Source organism: Physeter macrocephalus, chromosome 1, assembly GCF_002837175.3.
Source record: "Physeter macrocephalus isolate SW-GA chromosome 1, ASM283717v5, whole genome shotgun sequence".
In the NCBI taxonomy this organism is placed as follows: domain Eukaryota; kingdom Metazoa; phylum Chordata; class Mammalia; order Artiodactyla; family Physeteridae; genus Physeter; species Physeter macrocephalus.
In genome coordinates, this window is record NC_041214.2 from 117,466,763 (window position 1) to 117,476,631 (window position 9,869).

Genomic DNA, 9,869 nt, shown 5'->3' on the forward strand with positions numbered 1-9,869 from the left:
GGGTGTGTGAATACTGAAAGAGGACAGCATTTTGAGACATGGTGATTTAACAGCAGTTTGTGCAACTCTTAGGAAGCAAGGATTTTGCTGAATCTTCCATGAGAAAGAGAAGGTGGGATAACAGTCATGATCTTTGGGGCAGCAAGAATCTTATTTTTCACCAGGAAATTTCTTTGGGTCTGTGTCAAAGACTCAGTACTTCAGATGAAAAATGCTTGAAGAAAACCTATTCTGAGAGCTGTCAATGTTATGGGGAAAGTCAGATTTAAAAAATGCAAGTGGTTAACCCAGGTTCTAGGAATGCCTGAAAATGGGAATAAACTCCAAACAACTCCAGCACTTCCAATTTATTTCAAATGAAGAGAAAGGAAATAATTCAACTTATAATATGTAGAACAAAGTTATAATCTGTATAATCTGTAATTGAGTTCAACTTGATTCTTTTTTGTCTCTCATAATGTGCACACTGTATAGAATATTTTAAATTTGATTGTGATTTGGGGTCATTTAATGATTGAATTCTGCAAACTACTTTAATTATGAAAAATTTCATTTAACTTGAATAAAACATGAAATGCAACAACTGTTTATTAATCTTTTGCTTTTAGCTTAATTGATATGTCTGATACTTTATGAGTAAATCATCCCACTAAAATGTTCAGTTTTTCCCATAATGAAATGATCTTTATCCATGCCCCTCTAATGTAGCAGTAATATAGATAACACTGCGCAAAGTAAAGCCTGACAGGTTGTTTATTTTTCTTTATTGTAATGCAAGTGCCTGACTTAAGCTTTGATTGCCATGGCATCCACTTCAAAGCCAGCTATTGTGAATAAACACCTGGCCAGCCACATAACTAGATAAAGAGCTCAGCTGCCTCCCCTAATTGAGGCTCCTTTGTTTTGGAGATCTGGGTTGATTTTGATAATTGACCAGTTGTGCCATTTGCTTTTTCTCTTCCTGAGGTTTAAATTCTCTCTCTTTTGTTTTAAATTCACCAATAAAGAGTGAGCCCAGGAAATCCTAGGCTCCCACCCTCAACCCCAATAAAAGCAGAACCCCAGGCTTGAGCACTCAAGCTCTCTACCTGCTATCTTGCTGTGTGGCCCCAGGTGTACTGTGTAATTTCCAGGTCCTGTAAGTAATAAATCTTTATTTTTTCAAAGTTTCTGATGGTTATTGCTGAAGGATGTCTTCAATCATAATACGAACCACAAGTGCCGGTCCAACAACATTGGTTATTGATAGGTTGAGACTAGCACAAAACACACTGCATATGACTTAGAAAACATTTACATCTTTAGCTTACAGATACAATTTTACATGTTAAAAATATCCCATTCTTTGGTATAATTTTTCTAGTTTTTAATAAACTACAAAACTGATTTTTAACAATATGATTTTAAAATGTGAGGCTTAATTATGGGAAATTCTATGATATATAAGAAAAACTTGAAATATAAATTTTAAAAATAACAACAAAAGAAAAAGCTGTATACCTACAAAGAAAACAAACATAGCACCAATTCAGCAGACATATATGTTCGATCTGAGTATTGTTTTAAAAGATTTTGCTGAATCCATAATATTTGAGACAATGTAAAATCTATTGTATGCTTTCTCTTTTAAAAAGACTGTTCTATTGAAAACAACAGCAACAAAAACTATCAAGATATTGTGAGGTTAGCATAGCCAACTTTATCCCTCCCTTGGATATTAATAAAAACACAAATACAGTATTACTGTTTTTTTTTCTCCAGTAAGGATGGAAATAGTCAAAAGGGAGAAAAAATTTACAAGAGGCACCAAAGATAAAACATAAACCAGTTCCAAATTCATGACAACCTGGTAGTGAAATCCTACCTGGATTGCAGTAGAAATGCCCATGTTATCATGTGCAAATCTGAATTCCTGCACCTACAGTAAATGGGAGATAAGGCAGGGGGAGTTGTTTACTCATGACCCCCTTGGCAATGTTTTTCAACTATTTTTGTGCACAAAAATTACCAGAAAAGCTTTTTAAATACAACTTTGTGTTCCCATCCTCTGTCCACTGTGGTATACTTGTCACTGATGTTGTCCAAGATATGCATTTTAACAAGCTCCCTAGTTGATTCTGTTGTGATACCAGATGAGAGTTAAGAGGCAATAGTAAAAAATCTATTTCAATAATTTTGAAAAAGAAAAAGAAATTTCAATAATTTTGGTGGTTGAAAAGTGATTGTTGGAGAGTTATTTTATTAAAACAAGCAAAATAAGAAAGAAAGAAAGAAAGAAAGAAAGAAAGAAAGAAAGAAAGAAAGAAAGAAAGAAAGAAAGAAAGAAAGAAAGAAAGAAAGAAAGAAAGAAAGAAAGAAAAAGAAAGAAAGAAAGAAAAAGAAAGACAGAAAGAAAGAAAGAAAGAAAGAAAGAAAGAAAGAAAGAAAGAAAAAAGCTACTGTGACAACAGAGAGGGAGTCCAAGTAGAAGCTACGCCTGAGAGGTTCTGAGCCTGGTGGCACGAGGAGATAAGGGGTTAAAATCTGACAGATCGATGGGGACTCTATTTGGGCCATCTAGAACCCTAATTTACCATCTTATGGAGACAATGAACTCTACTCACCCTAATTCAGGCAGGAAACCATAGTTGTAGTGCATGGGTAATTGTACTAGACTGATATAAGAAAAGAGGAAACTAGAGAGAGTGTGAGGCTGGTGCTGAAAACAAGGGTGTACGTAGAAATCAGGAAACTGAATTGTAAAATTACCAGCCATATTCTCTCCCTGCTCCCAGAAAACCAGCAGCAAGAATTGTATGCCCTAGATAGGAGACTAGAGGGGTTTCCACCACTGATAAATGGGCCAGAATCCTTTTATGAAAAGCTGGCTTATTAACTTTCATTAAGGCTCACAAAAATAGTAGGAGATAAGATCAGAGTGCATACTAGAGTAAGACTAAGTAAGATTATTTTGTTGCATACTGACCTTCCAAATTCACTCACAACCCTTGCCTACCCTGCCTTAAAACCTAGGAGTCAAACCAATATATACTATATTCCTTGGTATCTGGTTTGACAAATGGGGGATGGGGAACCTTTTGGAGGTCAGAGGATGGAGGGAAAGGGAGGCAAGTATATTTCTTTTCCTGGCTCAATCTCAACAGTTTCATTTAGGATGACTGCATCTCTTTACCAAAGACTCAGCTCCTATAAAGTAGACCTTTCTAAGCAGCTACCCACTCTGGGTACCAGTAACTCTTTCAGTTTGCTCTGGCAGGCCTAGTGTTGGTAAAGTAACTACATTTTTGTGGACACTGCAATACTTTACCCAGATCCCCCTTCAACAAAGAACACGTCGCCCCAGTGCTAGTGCACTATAACTCAGGACTACTCTGAAGGGCCATCATGGTTCCTGAGCTGCTTATGGCATCAGTTGGGGTTGTCCCTGAGCCTGCTTTACAGCTAGACATTTACTTCTACTCAATACTGGTTTCTTTCTTTTTATTTTCACAGGTGTTCATCCTGGTCCTGAGGACACTTCTTAATAAACATCATGCATGCGAAACTCAGCCTCAGAATCTGCTTCCTAGAAAATCACAGCTATAATATCTAGAATAATATCTATTGTTAGTTCCATAAACTCTAACCACACCTCTGGACATAGTGAATTAACCAGATTGAATGAGTCATCTTTGGCTACCAGGGAATTGGCTGATACAGCCTTGTAAGACATTTTACTCTCTCTGAATGAGATGGAGAGCTACTAAAGAGTTTTTGGACAGAGGGGTGATAATACAAGATTTAAATCAGATTGATTGACTGCTATATGAAGAATATACCATAGGAGGGCAAAGGCAGAAGGAGTGAAGTAGGTTAGGAAACTATTACAAAAATCCAGATATAAGATGATGGAACCTTAGGCCAGGGTTGAAGTGGTGGTAAAACTAGGTCTGATTTGGAATACATTTTGAATATAGAGCTAATTATCTAAGAGATAATGTGAGAGAAAGAGATCAGTCAAGTGTAATTCCACATTTTGGGGAGTCCGGCTATTAGAGTATTCGAGTTACATTTACTGAGATGGAGATGGTTACTAGAAGAGCAAATTAGACATAAATATTAGAATTTCACTTTTGGACATGCTAATTCTTAGACGCTTTTGGATATCCAACTGAAAAGTCGACTAGACAGTTTTATATACAAGTCTTTACATCAGGGGAATATCAGGGCTAGATATATAAATTTGAAAATCATAAAAATATAGATAATATATAAAGCCATGTAAGTAAATAAGAGTGTGTATAAATAGAAAAGTGGTTCGAGGGTTAAACCCTGGAGTACCACAAAGTAGTTAGGGGGATTAGACAGGACAAATAAAGAAGATGGAAAAACAAAAGCCAATGATGTAGGAGGCGAACCAAGAAAGAAATGCTAAAGTATTTGAAGGAGGAGGAAGTGAGCAACTAACTGTGCCAAATTCTGCTGATAAATGAAGTAATAAAAGACTGAGAATTACACATTTGGTGTAGCAAAGAGAAGATCACTGCTGAGTGGGCAAATGCCCTTTTGGCATACTGGTAGATGTGAAAACCTGACTGGAGTGGATTAAAGAATGAATGGGAGGTCAAGGTGAAAATGAAAAATATAGCCAGCTACTGTAACAAATTTTTCCATAAAGAGTCAAAGAAATGTATAAATATATTATTTAGATATATTGACAGAAAAACTATAAGAGACAGCTCGTGAATTTTAAAGTATTTTCAGTTGAAAGTATTTACAAATCAGGGCAAAATACAAGTTTTATAGGTAGCCTCTAGGTAACATTCAAATTTTTAAATGCTCATGCATTGCAGATAATAAATTAATTTTAAAATATACCCATATATGTATCAGATAGTATTTGCTAATAATCTTAATTTTCCCAAATGAACTAAACTATAAACTCCATGAGAGCAAGATATTTTTTCTATTTTATTCATTATATTCACAATGCCTAGAATAGTAACCTGGCACACTGTATCTGTTTTACAAATATTTGTTTGAATAGATGATGATTATACTAACTTTTCTGTGCATAATAATGCATCTTAGAGAAATTTTTAAATCAAAACACACAGAGATAAACCTACTTCATTTTAATGTCAACTTAAAATTCTAATGTCTAATTAATGCTATTTATAGATAATGTATGTCTCTATTTTCAAACATCTTTTCAAATTGGAATGCTATTAATTTGTATTATATTAATTGTTACCTGGAATTTTGTGAAATAGTCTTCCATTTTCAAGTAAATTGAGGAATGAGCAGTAAATATTCTTTAGCAACAAATAATTATGAACACTGAATACCCATGTATAGAATATTTAGTCCTAGATTAATCTATGAAAAGTAAATCTGACACTATGAACAATAGATCCTCATGCAATTCTACAATATATCCTCATTACATTACTGCATGACAATCAGGAACAGCTATTAAAGGTTAGTATAAATAAGAATCGTCCATGAGTCATTCCATACATATAAAAACTAAGGGTAACATGTTGTCCTGCATATGAGAATGGAGCTCAGCAGCTAAAAGCAACTGCAATGGTTTACACCAATAAAACTATTTTAAAATGTGGAGAGAGTTGATTTTTGTTTGTTCATTTGTTAGTTTTAATTAGAGGATGCTTTCAGAATAAAATTTGGAAATATCTTTTATACAAGGGAATTTCATAAGTGCTAGCACCTGCTAATATTTTATTTCCTTTACTAAGATAGCTAATAGATAAGTAAGAGTCCAATGTTTAAATATTGTATCTTGCAAGCTATTGCCATTATTTTCTACTACATATTAGATTTCCCTTTGCCATACCCCAGGTTCTTTAACCTCACCTCAGTCTGCCCAGGCATATTATTTTCCAGGGATCTGTAAAGTAAAATGCAGTAGTCATATTAATAATAATATGCCTTATTATTATCATTTAGTGATAAGCCTGATGACCCTTAAAAAGACTCATATGTAGAAAAAGCAGGACTGTAGCATGAAATTGTTACCTCTGTCCTAATTCAAGCTTTTCTCTTTCTCTAGGGCTCTGTATCATAGTTTATTAACTATGGCAAGAGATTGCAGGAGGTAAAGAGGATATATGATCAATGCAGAAAATTCAAAACAATTCTATTATGTTTCTATTCTATGCATGAACCACCTATATGTAGGATACAATTTTTAAAAAATTAGGTCCCTTTTTACTTATTTTCCAGTGTCCAAGTTGTTATTCAAAATGTGAATAAAATTTTCAAACCGCTTATTTGCTAGGTATCTAAATAACTCCATAAGCAAGTCCTGCATATTTTTTCAGCCATGAAATTCAAAATAGTTGTGCTATAATTAGTTGCGTTATGATTCATGGTTCTAATGAACGAATATACTTATAAAAATTGTTAATACTGCAGAGAGTTAGGAATAATGATGATTAAAAAATATCTTGAAAGATTCTTGTTCAGGGGCAAAACCTTAGGAAAACTCCACACTGTAAAAATAGATATTAAATCAGCCTAACATTATATAAATTTTTTAAAAGCTGGGTATTTGTGATTTATTATATTTATCATTACTTAGTATACTATCAGAGAAGTATCAACATAAATGGCACATTAAACTAAGTGTATTTTTCTAATATTATTTGATTGCATAGTAATCAGGAAATTCACTGTTATGGCTTCCTTTTACAATAAAAACTTTGTTCTCCACATGACCACATAACACTTAAGTTCCTTTTTCAGAAAGCACTTATACAATATCTTAAGATCATAAGTGAACTGTGGTCAAGTAATAAAGACTACATTTTAATGCATATATGAAAAAAATACTTATCAACATTATTCTCAATTTCTATTTATAAAAGGAAACAAAATTGGAATTTATCTGTTTTAAAACCTCTAAGGCTGCAAAACTCAATCTAGTTTTGGTTTAGTATTATAATTTGGCATTGATTCAAATTCAATGCTATGCTCAAATTTTTTCTATTAAAGTTGAATTTTCTATTGCTGTCTCCTGATTTGTAAAATGACAAGAATTATTGAAAGATGTCTCAGTTTTTGTCATAGATTATTTCAAAAATGGCTTCAATCATTTCCTCTTTTAATTACCCTCTGCAATTGGACTTTGTAGGTCTTCTCATTAAGTGGGAGTTTATAATATTCCATACCTTGCATGAGGACAAGGCTTGCGACCACTGTGGACAATGGAATGTAACAGAACTGATGATGTACCCATTCTGAGTTTAGGCATTGTGCTATACTCTCTCTCAGAATCCTGTTGCCACCATTTGAGTGAACTCTAGAGAACCTACTGGATGAAGACAAATGGCTCAGTCATCCCTATCACTCCTGCTGATTGCCAACTAATCCCTAACACCTGAGGGAGACAATATTATACCACATTCCTCCAACTGGCTATAAATATCATGAATGAGTGCAGTGGAAATTAGCAGAGGCTGGTTCAGCTCCAAGGAACTGCCTAACTGACTGATAGACTTGTGAGCAATAATAGGGTGTTGCTGTTTAAAAGCATTAAATTGTGGGGTGCTTTGCTATGCAGCAAAAGAAGACTGATACAGCCCTATATGAAACCCATGAAATATTTTTCTTGGTACTTCTGCAGTCTAAACAAAATAGGCCCCTGTGAATTCTACTATGTGATTAAATTATTATAGTGCTGAGAAAGCATACATAAACTGATTTGAGAAATCTAAAATCTTTCATTTATTTGGGAGCCTCCAAAATTTTGGTACCTTAATTGTGAAACTGAAAACTGAAGGATGTGTGATAATTCTATTATTGTTCAAGAGATATGGACAAAATGGTAATATATATGTTGAGCAAATCATAGAATACTGCATCCAAGAGCACTGTAGGTAGTTTGAAGGAGTTAAAGATAGACTTAAGATAAATAAAAAATAAACTTGATGTGCTAGAAAAGGGGCTCATTATCCTGAAAAGGGGTACAGATAGTCTTATTTTTATTATTATTTTGTTTTGTTTTGTTTTCGGATCATATGACAATTAAGTAAAAATTTGGATATGTTCCTTTAACATAGAGTTTATCCTCTTCAAAGTTGATTTTCAAACTGTCAAATGTGTTCTTGAGAGTTAATAAAAAAATATGCTCTATGCACACTCTCTTTAACTCAATAATACTATATATTAAGGTCAGATTAACATACTACAGAAGTCCTGCTTTTTCCTAATACCACTACCTTCGAATTACTGGCTGCAGTCACACTCAGTGGGAATCCTAGTATTAACATCTTTTTTATGTCGATTGGTTTTTCTGTGTTTTCTGCAGAAGCTCGTCTAGTTTCACATGGTTGTCTCAGGTTAGTGAAAGCTAAAATGAGTGTGGGGGAAATGTATGAAGTTCAACCCATTTGCTTATCTTTTCAATCTGAGCACTTTTTCTTTGTTTCATAACAAGGGATCCACATCACATATCTTGGAGACAAGTGATGTCACTACAGAAATACAAAAAATTACTTGAATGCTTTTGCGAAGAGTATAGGAATGCCCTATCTGGTTCTTGCCATGTGCAGATACTTCCATCAAGGCTGGCTTGAAATTAGTAAACAGGGTTCAAGGTGAGAAACTGAGAGAGAAAATCTTCTGGAATGTAGACTTTTCTGTGATCACAGAAAATTACTATTGAGAAACAAGTTTAAACTATGGACTTGAGAATATAACTAACTAACTAAATAAATAAATAATAAATTAATCCTTAGTAATTAAAATCTTTCTGAGCAAAATTACATGAAATGAAAGATTAAGAGGAAAGGTTCTCTGGTGAAACAGGAAAAAACGCAATTAAAAAGAGAGGCTCAAGAGTCATCAATTTATTATTTTGAAAAAGTGGATGTCAGTGTGTTTTGAATATAATTATTAATAGAATTATGTGTTCATTAGTGACTGCCAGTGAGAAAGAAGATTAGTCAATTGACATAGAGAAAAAAAATGCACAAATTGAAAAAAAATTGGATTAAATTAACAAAAACATATTTCTATTTCTATTGTTAAATTAACTATTTTATTTTCCAAATAATCTAAGGTAAAGCAAAGGATAGACCGTTTAAAATATGGCATTGTGTATAATTCTAACACATATGTTGTTATTTCATTTTGAGTATTTATGTTTAACTGAGAAGAATATCTAATCAAATGCTTTTGCTAATGAGCTTCATATCTGGATTATCTATTTCAGTCTTGTGACATGAGTTTATATTAATGTATATGATATATTTTATGTATATTTCTCTTAATCACTATGTAAGGATAGTGTATTATAAGTTTTCTACAGCTCTTGGTTCAGATCTCTGTTCTGTATATGAATATTTCAAGCATCAGTAACTCTAATAAGAAGAAAACAAACTCTAAATAGAAGATAGTTCCCAAGTCACACAACTCTTGGGTCAAAGAGAATTTCAAGATACATGTGTATTCAATAAGAATATTTTGAAAAAGTATCCAAAAATGTTAATCCTCTATCTTGCTTACTAAATGAATGCTATGAAATCAATGAACCTAGAAATGCTATAGACCATTCCTCTAAAAAGACTTCTGTTTTAATAACTGATAACCCTAGAGGGCAGTCATTATTCAGAAAGGTACTCTACAGCATCTAGGGGTTTAATATGAACTGTGATTAATGTGACTCTGATTAAACACTATGTAATACAGAGATTTCAATTTGAATTTTTTTTTAACATCTTTATTTGGAGTATAACTGTTTTACAATAGTATGTTAGTTTCTCCTTAACAACAAAGTGAATCAGTTATACATATACATATGTTCCCATATCTCTTCCCTCTTGCGTCTCCCTCCCTCCCACCCTCCCTATCCCACCCCTCTCATG